The sequence below is a fragment of the Lepidochelys kempii genome, chromosome 27 (assembly GCF_965140265.1).
Source record: "Lepidochelys kempii isolate rLepKem1 chromosome 27, rLepKem1.hap2, whole genome shotgun sequence".
NCBI lineage: Eukaryota > Metazoa > Chordata > Testudines > Cheloniidae > Lepidochelys > Lepidochelys kempii.
Genome location: NC_133282.1, coordinates 10210471 through 10226339, shown reverse-complemented (window position 1 = coordinate 10226339; position 15869 = coordinate 10210471). Strand labels below are relative to the sequence as shown.

The following is a 15869-nucleotide window of genomic DNA, read 5'->3' as shown; positions in this document are numbered from 1 at the left end:
GAAGTGTTGCACCTTTTTTAGTCACAAGAAACTGACAACTCCTCAAATGAGAAAGAAAGAGAAGTTAGAACTGATTGGAAAGCTAAGGATTTCTGTCACTGTTGAATATTTGGTTAAAATGTTTTAAGAGCCTACAGGAATCGTGAAACCCCAGAAAAATTAGAATAGCTTTAAAATGATTAATCTGCATAGTACGTATGGGGTTTATGGTGTGATGATATAACATGTGTAAAGGGGAAAAAAAGCTTGTCTAGGAATTTCACCTATATATATACATTTTTGTGTAAGCAGTCGGTTAGTAAATATGACTGAAATAATTTCAAAAGTTGTTTTTTCTTTTTAATGCTGGTTGTTTGTAAGTGACAGATTAGCAGTCAGATTGAAAGTGAGGTGGTCAAAGGTGTTCGGTAAATACAGTCTATCACATGGCTCTGCAATAGATAATTAATAATATATATCCATGTATTCTCCTGCTTTTTAAAAAACTGATTTTATTTTTACAATAAATTAAATATTATATTACTTAAATATGCACAGTATACATATGGTACTTCACAACATTATTTCCAAGCAGTATCAAAATATTTTTGTTTTTCTTGTAAAAGAGGACATTAACACTTTGTTACTAATTAGACAAACACTTGAGCAATTTCTACTAAGCAGGAGTTCTCTGCTCTGGAAAATTCACTCTTGTAGCAAAATCACTGGTATTTCTCAGGTGAGAAAAGCCATCATCTATTGTGGCATTAATGGCAGACACTGGGGAAACTCATTCTTCTACAGAAAGAAACTAGCCAGTCTGGCCTCTTTCCTTAGGCTATGTCTATACTACAGCCTATGTCAGCAAAACGTACGTCGTTCAGGGGTGTGAATATTCCACCCCTTTGAGTGACATAAGTGCTCATGTGCCCAGTGCTATGTCGGTAGGAGAGCTTCTTTTGCCAACATAGCTTCTGCTGATCGTGGGGGTTGTTTTTTTTTATGTCAGCGCCGCTCTCTCCTGTTGGCATTGAGCATCTTCACCAGATGTGCTGCAGCAGCGCAGCTGTATGGGCTGACCCGTTGCAGCGCTGTACATACAGATATACCCTTAAAGAAATGTACACTCCTGCTGTATAGCAATTAGCAATCATGAGGATGGGGGGGGGGGGAAGAGGGAGGAAAGGAGGGAGGATTTAAAATAAAAAGTGGGGGGAAAACAGCTTCTTCCTAAACCTAAACTTTCCAAAAGATAATTCTGCTGCAAACCCTGTTAAATTTCATAAAATCTTTCATGCAACATTTCAGTTTTCCACACTCTGCAAAAGCAGGAAGCTTAGCGCCCCAATTTTGATCTCAGATATACAGGGACTATCTCTTTCTGTGCTAGATAATCAGTTACTGTGTTTAAAGATGCAAGCAGGACGGCTGGTTTTACAAAACACACAGCCATATGTGCCACTTATGTGCCTGAAATAAGTATCAAGCTCCATTAAGCCAAACAGTTTTTCAAAGGGGGAGGGCAGTTACTGGATGAGCCATTCATTGCATAGTTTTGACAACTGAGGGGCAACTGACTGTAATGGCGAAGAGTTCATGCTCCTTCTTCCTCTGCAAACCAACTTTCCTACTGTGCTGCAAATGCTCTCTGCCTTAGCTATAGTTGCCAACCCTCCAGGATTCTCCTAGAGTCTCCAAGAAATAAAGATTAATCTTTAATTAAAGATTATGTTCATGTGATGAAACCTCCAGGAATACATCCAAGCAAAACTGGCCACCCTTAGTCCACAAGCTGTGGCCGCCCGCTCAGAACAGAGTGGCTTGTGCTGTGAGCTTGGTTTCAGTCTCTAAACAGTTAACCAAAGATAACAAAACCCAAAATCTGGCTGTCTGTGCCTTTGAACAAATGAACAAAACTCAAATCCAGCAATTGAGGGAAAGGCCCTGACCTGGCCCTGGGGTTCTTGGTTAGCACTGAGAAGTTCTTCTTCTTTCCCAGTCTGCCCTGGGCTCTGAGAAGAAACAGGCAAGCCTTCTTAACTAGCCTCTCTGGCTCCCAATTGGTAAATGTCATCTCCTTGCCCTTCTAGGCATCTAGAAGATTATGTAGGTAGCCTGGTCTGAATGGGATTTGCTGAATCGGGGGGTGTGAGGGCGTTGGCACTTGCAGCTTGGGGCAGACAAGACCTCATAGACTCCATCACTACTATCCATCAGAGAAATTTAAAAATGGGACCTTGCCATACAAGGGCAAGAGAAAGTTATAACTGATGTGTATGTTTAAAATTACCAAGAATTTTAGCTGCAGAAATGCTTGGCTCACTAAACCAGAGACACTCATCAACAGAAGTTTGTTCAATAAAAGATATTACCTCACTCACTTTGTTGCTCTGAAACGGAGAGACATACTAGTTCATTCTCTCTCTCTCACACACACACACACTATAGGACCCTAGCATTAAAAAAATTGATTCAGCTAAAAAAAGGGGCAGAATTCTGTGTAAAACAACATCTACTGATTTTGTTTGACAATAATCACAAAAGAAATAAAAAAGGCAAAAGATGTAAAAGAACAAACATTCCAGATCTTTCACCACTGTCCAAACTAACGTGATACTTGTAAATATATGCAACCAAAAATGGGCAGTACATAAATAAGTCTCGGTTTTCTTGAGAGGTGAAAGGTTGACATACAGGAAAACAATAAGGTTAAGTTTAAATTACTATCTACGAACCCAGCTCAGCAAAAGAATACATTTCCCCAGATTAATTTAATGAGATGTGATGGTTTAAAACAAAATAAATGGCAAAATAAAAAAATAACCCACAGGTAAAACAACGACGTTATAAAGAGTCATTAACATCATCTGATGAAATAAAGACTTATAGTGCAGAAACACTTAAATTGGGACATACTAAGAGTCAAACTGTAATGTTTTAAATAAACATTATTTTAATCTAAGGAGTATGAAAGGGGAATGTTAATCTATAGTTTACCAATGCATTATAGGGACACTATTCACATGATTCTCACTTCAAAGAAGTGTTGCATATTTGATAATCAGAAAGATGATCTTGGTGCAATAATGAATGCAATGAAACCTAAACTTCTGTCAAGTGGTGGTATAAGGTAAGATTGGGGCTACTTGTACCCCATGGCAAAACAGGACCAAATTTCAGAGCAACAACTCCTTAACTCCATGACCATGTTAATTTAGTCTATTACTATGAAATACCCTTAACTCCCATGCCCTTAAGCAACTTCTTAGTTATTATATCTGTTAAGTGGGGAGAATGAAACTTTCTTGCCTCCTAAAATAGGGGCCTGTGGTTTCCCTCAAAAATCAGGGGTATGAAGTGCACAAATTTATTAACACTTGTCAGCTAAAGAGTTGAGAATACAACTCATGGTCTCCTTTACACTCCTAGCCCACCATGCCTTCCCCAAGACCAAAGTTGGGGGCTGCTGTTGCACCTGCAATCTCTGTTCTATCTGGAGTTTAAGCTCTCTGGAGCTTGTGTGTTTGCTCAATGCAGATAGGATGTTTAGAGATTTCCTCAGCAAGGCTTTAACAAACTCTACTGTGCATATGCAAATGACAATTTCCAAAGGATTAAAACACAGCCAAATGTGGGATTTTCAAGGGGAGACAAAGAACCTCTCTAACCCAAATGCTATTCTTCCGTTAAAAGTCAAATCCCTACACCGTACCAGAGACATCAGAGCTCATAAAAATAAAAGTAACAATAGCAAAATTACCTATTTTTCACCTAATCCCATTTTCAGAAATGGATGAACTATTCAAAATATTTTAGCCTCAGACAGCAACCACGTATGGAAATTTTCAGACCAAAACTAGTAAAAATTTGGCAAAGTTAAAAACAACTGAAAACAGGGGGCTTCTAATGGAAAGTGACAGGCAACCTTAATTATAAGTATCACTACTAGCTCTAGCTAAAACAATACATGATGGTATAATAGAAAGATTTTGAAGCCATTGGGGTGACCTCATTACTCCTGAATGGTGAAAACATGAGTGACTCATGCAGGTAATCCTAAACAAGAGCAAGTAAAACCTATGTTCCACACCACTCTCTTCCACCATGTATTACAGAAAAACTAATTTAGAAACGTTCTAGAGTTTGACAAAACATTGTTGATACAAATTGTCACACTTTTCTGCCCACACAACTAGACTGACTTCGTAACATGAATCCAATTGTACAGGCTGTAGAAAGTGTGTGAGAATTTAAAATTAATACATTTTAGAAACCTCTAAAATTACTCAGTCAACAATAATTATAATTTAATCAATAACTGCAACTAATTTAGAAAACCTTGAAAATGAGTGAATTTTTTTCAGTAAATCATAAGGTCATCATGCTAGTATACTGTGGCCCACCGGAGATAAAAACAAATGCTGTGTTTAATTTGAAAGGGAGATGATTCCCCACTGCTCAGTGGAATAAAGCACGTGTTTTTTACTTGGATTGTTCATCAATTTACTGGACCCCAAAACTGTCAGAAGTAAGATTAAGTACTGTCCATCTTATACTTCCAACCAGTGTAATTTTGGTGGGGAAATTCCACATTTGATGAGGAAAAGTGAAAAACCTGAAACATTCAAGTTTTTTTTTTCTTTTTAATGATGGTTGTTTGTAAGTGACAGATTAGTAGTCAGATTGAAAGTGAGGTGTTCAGAGGTGTTTGGTAAATAGAGTGTATCACATGGCTCTGCAATAGATAATTAATAAAATGTTTTGCCACAAGAACTATCCCAGACTCACACCTATAAAACCTTTATACTTTATTTATGGTAGCTCCCACAATGTGGGGTACTTACCAGACAGCTAAAAAGGCACAGTCCCTGCCACCAGGAGTTCACAACTTCAGACAAACAGGGGTTAGGGAAATGGGTTCAACATATACACAGAGCAGCAAAGTAAGTTTTCAGCTTGGTTTTTTTTTACAATATATATGTCCACAAGATGTTCCACAGGGAGCATGGCAGAAGTAAAATATGCAGTGATCTTGTACTGTATATCATTTATTATATTTAGATGTGTCTGGTCAGTTACTGTAAGCTCAGAGGACAATGCTCCCAATTAAATTAATAAAAGGCAATTTTTTTCCATGTGTACATCCCCTATTTGGAAGATGCTGCATTTCATAGTAACAATAATTCTACCATAGTAATGATCAATCTTTTAAATGATATAATACTTTAATGGTGTGTTTCTAGTTTATCAAGTACAACACAAAGAAAAATAGATGTATGTTAGTGGTGGTGAGACAACAGACCACCACAACAAAGGGCATTTCTACACTGTAATTAAAAACCCACAGCTGGCCCATGCCAGCTGACTCAGAATTGTGGGGCTGTTTTATTGCAGTGTAGACTTCTGGGCTCACACTGAAGCTCAAGCTCTCAGACTCTCCCACCTTGCAGGGTCGGAGAGCCTGGGCTTCAGCCCAAGCCCGAGAGTCTATGCTGCAATGAAACAGCCCCATAACCCGAGCCCTACAAGCCCAATTCACGGGTCAGCGAGGGGTCTACAGTATACAGTGTAGACATACCCGAAGTGTCTAATCTGCTACATGATGATCAAACTCATGCACAAAAATGGAATAAAAAAGAGAGAACAAAGCAGTAGTGGTCCTTTGCAGAGAACTTTGTGCAACCTGCAACAGCTGCTAGAGACAGGTACAAACTGTTAGGAAACTGACTGTCCACTTCAAAATGCCTGGTGAAATTAGGAAGTCATTAGAAAGACATTCATTTGACAATGCTGAGCTAGATTGCTGTCCACTTCTAATCGGATGTTTCAGTTTCTGTAAGGCACAACATGCTAGATATAATATGTGAAATGGCACTCAGGCAGACATCACAAGCTTCTGCCAATCTCACACAGCGATTGACGGGAACCACTGTCCACAAATCACATCAGAAGCAATGAAGGAGCTCAAAGGAGAACATCAGCATATTGTTATAAGGGGCATTCCTTATGCTGTGTCACATTTCATCTTTCTGAAATTAGCTGCTTTTTTTAACAACAAATTACTTCACGAAATAAGATGTAAAGTGGCAAATATTGTGTTACACTGGATACAGGACACAATGCTGGTGTTGGGGGAATACTGGTGTTAATATTATTTAGCTGGGATTACATACTTCTTATTACTCAGTAAAATATCTTTACTTGGAGACAGGAAAGGTTTCGCTCTTTACTCTCTCATTTCATCCAGTTGTGTGATGTCTACCCTATGCTAACTCACAGAAATGCAAAATGCAGTATATGTGGATATAAATATTTTAAGACAATAAGAAATAACAGAATTTCCACAATAATGCACCACTAAATATCCAGTTTATTAAACCATTAATGTTAATGCTGAAATAAGGAAGCATCTGGTAAAGAAACATGTGCGTGTACAGGGATTGCCATGAAAAATTCAGCATTTACCACATCTTGGTACCAGATAATGCAGGGGTGGCCAACCTGAGCCTGGGAAGGAGCCAGAATTTACCAATGGACATTGCCAAAGAGCCACAGTGATATGTCAGCAGCCCCCATCGGTTCCCCCACCTCCCCGCGCCTCCCACCCACCAGCAGCCCCACTGATCAGCGCCTCCCCTTCCCTCCCCACACCTCCCAATCAGCTGTTTTGTGACATGCAGGAGGCTGGGGGGGGGAGGAGCGAGAGCACGGCAGGCTCAGGGGAGGGGGTGGGAAGGGGTGGAGTGGGGGCAGGGCCTGTGGCAGAGCCAGGGGTGGAGCAGTGAGCACCCCCTGGCACATGGGAAAGTTGGCGCCTGTATCTCCAGCCCTGGAGTAGGTGCCTGTACCAGGAGCCGCATACTAACTTCTGAAGAGCTACATGTGGCTCCGGAGCCCCAGGTTGGCCACCTCTGAGGTAATGTATTATTTTCTTAGACCATATATAGAATATGAATTAAATGTGGTATCTCAGATTCTATGGTGTGAGGACTACTGGCAAATTTCAGTGTTATGACAACATGTGTGTGCATACATGCAAACAAGTCATATCCTGGGCCAAATATATCTTTGATATAATTCCATTCACATTAGTGAGATTATATCAGGGTTAAATCTGACCCACTGTATGTATTACACACCAAAAAAAAAAAAAAAAAAAAAGATGTTCAGAGAAAGTTATGTAGCTTGCAAAGTCAAGCACTCAAAAGACAGGAGACAGCAGAATAATGGTTGCCAGAATAAGCTTTATTCTACCCCCTTGTGTGTTCATCCTATGCACTGAATGAGGCAGTAGTCCTATAAAAACAACATGTGATCATGTAATTTAAAACTGAATCATGATAGATTAGCACAAAGGGCAAAAGTTGCACAAGAAACAGTAAACCTGACATTTCCTAACTTCTGAGTGCTTGTCTTTGAAACTGTAACATTCTTTTAATGAAATTTTTTAAATTTAATTTTCCAAGGGATATTTTTTTTAAAGGAAAAACAAATTCTATTGTGTGAGACTAACTCCCCCCACCTCCAAAATCATGCATCTTCATCCGAGTTTTAAATTCTGAATATTCAGCACAGTAGTACAGACTTCTACCATTTGAGCTACAGGACCATCTACATTAGCTAGTAGCAGGAGAACGCTATCCCAGAAGAAGTGTGCTGAGTCCACGGGATGTGTTTTGTGGGAAGCCTGTCTTGGCTGCATTCTCCCCACATGGGAAGTGCGGTGTTCTTCCCCCATGCAGTTTTCCTGAGGGGCTGGGAGAGGGGAGTGGAATGCTGGGGCCATGTAGTTGGGGGAAGCCCAGCCTGACTCTCGCCTCACTCTCTGACTCTATAGCTGGCCCTGGCAGCTCCAAGACATTGCCAATACAGTGTGTGTTGCAGCTATGGCAGTAGTGGTATAAACCGTACTCTTTAGAATGTTTGCATTCAGTTATTTTGGCATGCTGCCAACATTTTCCTGAAGAATACAAACTACAAGAGGAAAATGACCAGTTCTAGCAGTTTATCACTCAGCTAAACCTGAGCAGACTTACATGGGACAAAGGAAAGGCACTTCTGTAGCCCTAAGAAAGGGATAGTCAATTATTTTTTGGCAAAGTCCCAATTTCTTAGTCAAGATATAGTCAAGGTCCAAACTGCAAAATTTTTTAAAAAAACAACAAAAATGATAAGTAAATAAAAAGATTTCAGGGTCAGTTCAAAAGCATCTGGCAGTCTGGATTTGGCCCGCGGTCCACCTATGGACTACCCCTACCCTAGGACTTTCGCCCCCCAAATTTCAAAGCCCTATTCCAAACAACAGAGGTATTACAGCTTCTCAGAAAAAGGCACAAAAATCTTTTATAATGGAAAGTGCTAGGCAACCTTTAAATAATACAAAAATCAAATGCACAACTACAAAACGGGGAATAATTGTCTAGGTGGCAGCACTGCTGAAAAGGATCTGGGGGTTATAGTTGATCACAAACTGAATATGAGTCATCAGTGCAATGCAGCTGGAAATAGGCCAATATGATTCTGGGGTGTATTAATAGGAGTGTTGTATGTAAGATACAGAAGGTAATTGTCCCACTCTGTTCAGCACTAGTGAGGTCCCAGAAGGAGTATTGTGTCCAGTTCTGGGCACCACAATTCAGGAAAGATGTGGACAGATGTGGACAATTCAGGAAAGATGTGGACAAACTGGAAAGAGTCGCAACAGTTCTCTGTGCTGTAGCTCTGTGCTGACTGGAGTACAAGCGCCCCACGGGCCACAGACCGAGAACTACTGGTCCAGAGGATAGCAGCAAAAATGATGAAAGAATTAGAAAACCTGACCTGTGAAAAAAGATTGAAAAAACTGAGCACGTTTTGCCTTGAAAAAAGAAGACCGAGGAAGGACCTGATAACAATCTTCCAACATTATTTACTCCTGAGGGAATTGTGTGCCAAAAAAATAAAAATTCTGCACAAAGCATTTTAAAATTCTACACATTTTCTTTGTCAATAAATACACGTGGAGGCTCCAGCATGGCAGTCGGGAACACAGGCCACTGGCTGCACGGAGGTGGGAGATCACACTTCCGGGACAGGGACTTGGCAGTGAGGCTGCACCTGACCCTGACACAGTGCTAGGTCCGGGCCTGCTCAGAAACACCCCGGCGCCCTGCCCCTCCAGGCCAGGTGCACCAGGAGTGGGCAGGCAGGCTCAGCCCAGCAGGATCCAAGTGTGGAAGGGCTTAGTGTGGGGGGATCTGGGTGTGGGGTGAGAGGGTTCTGTGTGGGCAACTCAGTGGGGGGTCCAAGTGCAGGGGAGATCTGGATGGATAGGGGCTCATTGGGGGGTTCTGGGTGCAGGGACAATGGGACTCTGTGGGGGGTCCAGGTGAAGGTGGCGGGCTCACTGAGGGGGGCTGGGTTTGGGGGACTTAGTAGGGAGGTCTGGGTGCTGGGGGAGTAGGGCTTGGTGGGGTGGGGGGCTGTGTGCAGCTGGTTGGGACTCAGTGGGGTTTGGGTGTGGGGTGGTTGTCAAGGTGGACGTTTGACTTGTGGAGCAGGGGTGATCTCGGTGCAGGGGTGGGGGGGTCAGCAGGGACATCCAGAAGTAGGAGGATGGGACTTGGGGGAGGGAGGGAGTCAGGTGCAGGGGTAGGTGTGGCTCAGCGGAGGTGAGGTCTGGAAGCAGGTGGGGTGGGGCTCAGCAGGGAGGGTCAGGTGCAGGGCTCAGCGGGGTGGGGGTTTGGCTGTGGGAGGCTTGGTGGGGGGATTCTGGCTATGGAGGGATCTGGATGTACATAGGCTGAGCAGCCAGGGGAGCAGCTCCTTGTACAGTGACCCCCTTCCCCTGTGGCTGAGGAACTATGGGGGAAGAAAGCTGGGAAGGGAGGGTGCGGCGCCGGGGGAGGTTTCTGGGGGTGGGTCTCACCTGGCCCCAGCTGCTCCATGTAGGGAAAATGTGCTCCTTCCCCAGCCCAGCTTGGACTAGCAGCTGAGCCTAGCACAGGGTAGGAGCCACCAGGCAGGGCGTCCCCAGCCCCAAGTGGGGTTGGGGAGAGCTGGGTGCCCGGGGTTGGGGTTCTGGGTGACACTTGGCAGGGTGGGGGTTCAGGTGTGTGTGGGGGGTCTGGGCATGGGGGGAGTCTGGGGATGGATGCACAAAGACTGGACTGACCCGACACCAGCTGAGGTGGCCCCAGCCCCGGTCCCTCACAGTGATTTACCTCTCTGCCGGCTGCTCTGGGTGCTCGAAACAACGCGCCCATACTGCTGGGGAGGTTCATGTGGCCGTTCTTGCAGCTTCCCTTTGCTTCCCCATCAGAAAGTCATTTTTCTGTGGGGAAGCAAAGAAATCTGCGGGGCACATGAATTCTGCATGTGTGCAATGGCACACAATTTCTTCAGGAGTACAATATGTTAAGGGCTGTTATAAAGAGGATGGTGATCAACTGTTCTCCATGTCCACTGAAGGTAGGACAAGAAATAATGGCTTAACCTGCAGCCAGGGAGATTTAGGTTAGATATTAGGGAAAATTTTCAACTATAAGGGTTAGTTAAGCTCTGGAATAGGCTTCCAAGGGAGATCATAGAGTCCCCATCATTGGAAGCATTTAAAAACAAGTTGAACAAACACTTGTCATGATGGTCTAGGTTTACTTGGTCCTGCCACAGCATGGGGGCTTGACTTGATGGATTCTTGAGGTCCCTACCAGCCCTACATTTTTATGATTCTAAGTTGCTACCATTTCCCACTATAATTTATATTATTGAACAGGAAAAGGGTGAACACATCCCTGAAAATGTTAAGTCTCTAGCCCCAAAAAGGAAAGTGGCGGGAGGGAGGAAATGTCTGTTAACATTTTGTATGAAGCAGACACAAACCAAGGTATATTATCCCTTTTAGTGTCTTTGGGCCTACAATACCACCCAAGGCCTACATCATACAAGGCCTACATCATACATCTGTAGAAAAAGTGATTATAATCCTATGGGTGCCTGGTTTCAGAGTAACAGCCGTGTTAGTTTGTATTCGCAAAAAGAAAAGGAGTACTTCTGGCACCTTAGAGACTAACCAATTTATTTGAGCATAAGCTTTCGTGAGCTACAGCTCACTTCATCGGATGCATACTGTGGAAAGTGTAGAAGATCTTTTTATACACATAAAGCATGAAAAAATACCTCCTCCCACCCTACTCTCCTGCTGGTAATAGCTTATCTAAAGTGATCACTCTCCTTACAATGACAGGTTTCAGAGTAACAGCCGTGTTAGTCTATATTCGCAAAAAGAAAAGGAGTACTTGTGGCACCCTAGAGACCAACCAATCTACTTGAGCACAAGCCTTCGTGAGCCACAGCTCATCCCATCGGATGCATCCGATGAAGTGAGCTGTAGCCCACGAAAGTCCATGCCCAAATAAATTGGCTAGTCTCCAAGGTGCCACAAGTACTCCTTCTCTTTTTTCTATGGGTGCCTGCTGCACATAAGGATATAGTTAGACACTTCTAGGAACCTCAACAATGTGTGTCCTTGAAGGAAATGCATTGATATGCCTCTGAAACACAAGCATATGTAATAAGGTGTGGAAAACCACATCAGGGTTATACTGTAAGCTAGAGAAAAAAGGCTGTACACTACAAGAACATTTAGCACATTGCATATTCAAAAAATGGTGGCAACACCATGAGTTTTAATATGTGTGACCGAAGTTTCCTAAGTGACTTGAGGCAAATGGATATTAATCATAGTGGAAATTAAACACATAGTTGCAATGGTAATTGTCATGTCATGGGGAAAATATAACTCCCAGTATTTGGGTATAGGTTTCAGAGTAGCAGCCGTGCTAGTCTGTATCCGCCAAAAGAGAAGGAGTACTTGTGGCGCCTTAGAGACTAACCAATTTATTTGAGTATAAGCTTTCGTGCGCTACAGCTCACTTCATCGGATGCATTCAGTGGAAAATACAGTGGGGAGATTTATATACACAGAGAACATGAAACAATGGGTGTTACCATACACACTGTAAGGAGAGTGATCAGGTAAGGTGACCTGTTACCAGCAGGAGAGCGGGGGGTGGGCGGGGGTAGAAAAACCTTTTGTAATGATAATCGAGGTGGGCCATTTCCAGCAGTTGACAAGAACGTCTGAGGAACAGTTGGGGGGGGGGGAGAATAAACATGGGGAAATAGTTTTACTTTGTGTAATGACCCATCCACTCCCAGTCTTTATTCAAGTCTAAGTTAATTGTATCCAGTTTGCAATTAATTCCAATTCAGCAGTCTCTCGTTGGAGTCTATTTTTGAAGTTTTTTGTTGAAGAATTGCCACTTTTAGACCTGATACATTCGTTAGTCTCGAAGGTGCCACAAGTTCTCCTGTTCTTATTTGGGTATAGACAGACAAGAAAAATCAGGAGCAAAGGACTAAAATCAGGGATAGTCTCTAATATGGAGGAAGAGGAGATGAAGAAAACAACTGAAGTAGTCTGAATTGAAACAAGCATTTAAAAACACATAGCTGTTTTATGAAATCCTCCTCCCCTGACTAAGGAATAGAGCAGGGGTTCTCAAACTGGGGGTCGGGACTCCACAGGGAGTCGCAAGGTTATTACATGGGGAGTCGTGAGCTGTCAGCCTCCACCCCAAACCCCGCTTTGCCTCCAGCATTTATAATGGTGTTAAATATATTAAAAATGTGTTTTTAATTTATAAGGGGGGTCACACTCAGAGGCTTGCTATGTGAAAGGGGTCACCAGTACAAAAGTTTGAGAACCACTGGAATAGAGCAATGAAGTATTTTTCAGGGGTCACTCCAGGAGAACGAGGAGGAGTAATGTATCAGAGGAGAGAACTGATGGCTTGGTACAACAACATTCCATGTTAAGGCTCCCACCTCAACTTTCTTATATTTGAGAAATTACTTCAATTGTGTCTCGGAATTATAATAGTCTCACAACACAAGTGGTAATCTACACAATATTCCATATTATGCATCAATACCTTGGTACAACAGAGTAAATAAAGACACATTTTCAGTCTTAAACCACTGAAAACTAAGGAAGTCAAATATATACTTGTTACCTGAATTACAGATTTAGTATCTTTGGGATTTTTCCTCCTCTTAATACTATTTAAAAAAAAGAGAGAGAGAGAACTGAAAAGAAAATCTGGTATCAACTTTTTCCAGGGATTTGCAGGTAGTGACATGTTATTGCATTTGCTGGGATTTTGAACGCTACACAGTATATAAGCAAAATCCTGGCAAAGAGTTGATTCTGTGAAGGCTGTAAAGGGCCTGACAGGCAGTTAATCTTATGATGCAAACGCCCATAGAAATCATGAGGGATTTTGTACTAATCTCTATTATGGGGCCCTATTCTGTCAATATGCTGGGTAGCTATGAGTCAAAAATGATGCCCACATATTGAGAGAAGAGTCTTTAGATTGTAAACAGCACTTTGGAATAACATGTATTAAAAATTGTTAAATATTTCAAATCACTAATTTGCCATTTCCATTTTTCCTTTTTTTTTAAAATTCATAAAGCTTCATTCACATTATGGTTTACTGGCTTGCTGTATAAAACAGCACTTCTAAAATAATCTGAAATGTTATGGGTTTGGTACGTCTTTAATTAAAGAAAAACTGAGTTGACTTAAGTAATTCGTTCCAAAAATGTATATATAACATTTAGTTTTAGAAATGGTGTGGCCAATTTCAGAATGCCGAAAATTTAGACAAGTAATTTATGAACCCCTTCAAAATGGAGAAGAATGCAAGCATGCATGTGTGTATACACGCACACTTACATCTGCTGTATTTTTAAAAACTCTCGAAGTCTATCTGTCGATTTACACATTTGGCAAATCAAATCAGGAGATACACAAAAATGAATGAAACATCAGAAATCACCCAGTAAAAAATTGCACAATACAAAAAAATTCCAATAGAATTATGTAAATGAACGATCATGCTACATCTCAGCAGCCTAATTTCATATTGTTTCCAAGAATGCAAACAACAGCAGTTCAAGTCAGGAATAGAGGCTACTGGTAAAGTGCTGATGCCAAAGCCCAGACAAAATGATTTTTTTTTTAAAGGGAGATCATAGCTCAAGTCTCAAGTTTGTCACATGGCTTACAACCTAACAGAAAAATTAAATGGAAAATATGTATTTTTAGAAAATTCAATCTGAGATACTTTTCAGAAAATTCAATCCTTGTAATTGCTGTGTAGTTTAGAAATGTAAGAGAGGGTGGGCTTCTAATCCTACCTCTACTCCCACATAAAAATTAAAATTTTAAGTCAATGTCACTGGCAAAAATGGGAATATTTAAATAATAATTTAAAAAAGAAAAATAATTCAAAATGTTGAGTGGGACAAATGTCTAAAATGACATTACATATTTTAATCAAGACCCCCTCATAAATTGTATGTCACATGGATACCATGTCCCAGAATGACACTTCTTTGTATTTTTATCTTTTAAACATATTATGTAAATGCTCCTATTTTTGCCAGTGGCACTGACTTAAAATTCCCATTTTATTTGTCAGGATCATATATATTGTCTTTTTACTCAAATATATGTGGTTGAAGGTTCCCTAATCCACTCATAAATAACATCTGGTTTCAAAGGGTTTTGCATACATAGCAAAAACACTATTTTGGTATCACAGTCTGACTACGATAACTGCTATGACCTTCAATGGTCGTACTATTTAAACAAAAAAAAAACAAAAACGGTTACTTGTAACACCTCTACATAATAAAGATACATAATAAAACACTGGATTTTTTCCATTGCAATACATATTATGTAAGAAATACTGCAATTTTTTGCAAGGGAAGAGAACACATTATGTAAGTTTTGTAACAGGTAGCCAAAGGAATAATAATTAAAACACATCTGATTCATGTGAGAGCAGTCTCCTAAAGGCTTCCTTGTATACTACAAGTGTCAGAAACCCTTACTGTGCATTGATTTTTCTACAGAGTTTAAATTAGGCCTAAAAAGGCTTATATCATTTTAAATCAGAGTCCATGCAAGACACAAAATTGTCCACTGCACATACTCACAAGGTTTTGTTTTTCCTCCCCATCAGTCGGTAGCATGAATTCTTTTCACCATTAAGTCGAAATGCCTGTTAGTTCATAGGTAATGTTGTCATGAGAGCAGTACTTCAGTAAAAATCCTCCTCTGGTCCACACCTCACACTGTCCCTAGAGCTAGCTCCACATTGCTACTCAGAGCGTCAGTGTGATGTTACAGGTGACATCTCCTGCAGCTGATGTCAAAGCTTGGTCGCAAAAGCACAACAGCAATCTCCCTAAGGCACTTGCTGTCCCTAATGAGCATCACTTTTGCATCTTCTGGGTCCCCAAAGGAGCAGATTCAAGGATGATTTCAGGAAAGCTTACACAGACACTAAGCTCTCTCTTCATTAAGTCTCTCTCAGCATTAAACAGCTTTTCTTTCCAGAATGCCGCAGCATATGTAGACCGTATGCCTCCTTTGGGGAAAAATGAAGTATTTTTACACACTCTCTCTCTATGGCGCAGTTAAATTTGCCTTTTTGTTATAGCACATTGCTGAAGGAACAGGTAAATAATGGCGCAGTATATCAGAGTGAATGATTCACTGATGTTCTCCTTAACATTCAGGAGTAACACGAAAGGCTAGCAATGCAGCCCAGGTCCGGAGCTGATGAATGGTGCAGTGCTGCTGTTGTCATGGCGACTAAGAGGAAAAAAGCAGCACCATATAAGGAGTTGTGACATGGATTCCGGGAACAATTTCTACTAAAACACTGTAAGCCTTCAATGCTTTAAAGCTGTAGCATCCTCTCTCATAGGCTTGTGTACAGTTTTCATTGTTTAGATTTGAGCAGTCATAACAAATAGTCACATACACA

The 15869-nt window shown here is 41.3% G+C and overlaps 1 protein-coding gene across 16 annotated transcripts in view; it reads right to left on the bottom strand.

The window, feature by feature from the left end:
- Positions 1 to 15869, bottom strand: part of TANC2 (tetratricopeptide repeat, ankyrin repeat and coiled-coil containing 2) — a 693994-nt gene that overhangs the window by 275208 nt on the left and 402917 nt on the right. For 2 of the 16 annotated variants that reach the window (XM_073325993.1, XM_073325995.1), the window contains exon 1: positions 15034 to 15579. The exons of the other annotated variants lie outside the window; for them this stretch is intronic. The gene's annotated coding sequence lies outside the window, so the exon portion shown is untranslated. Of the gene's footprint in view, positions 1 to 15033; positions 15580 to 15869 lie in introns of those variants that run through there. 16 annotated transcript variants of the gene reach the window in all.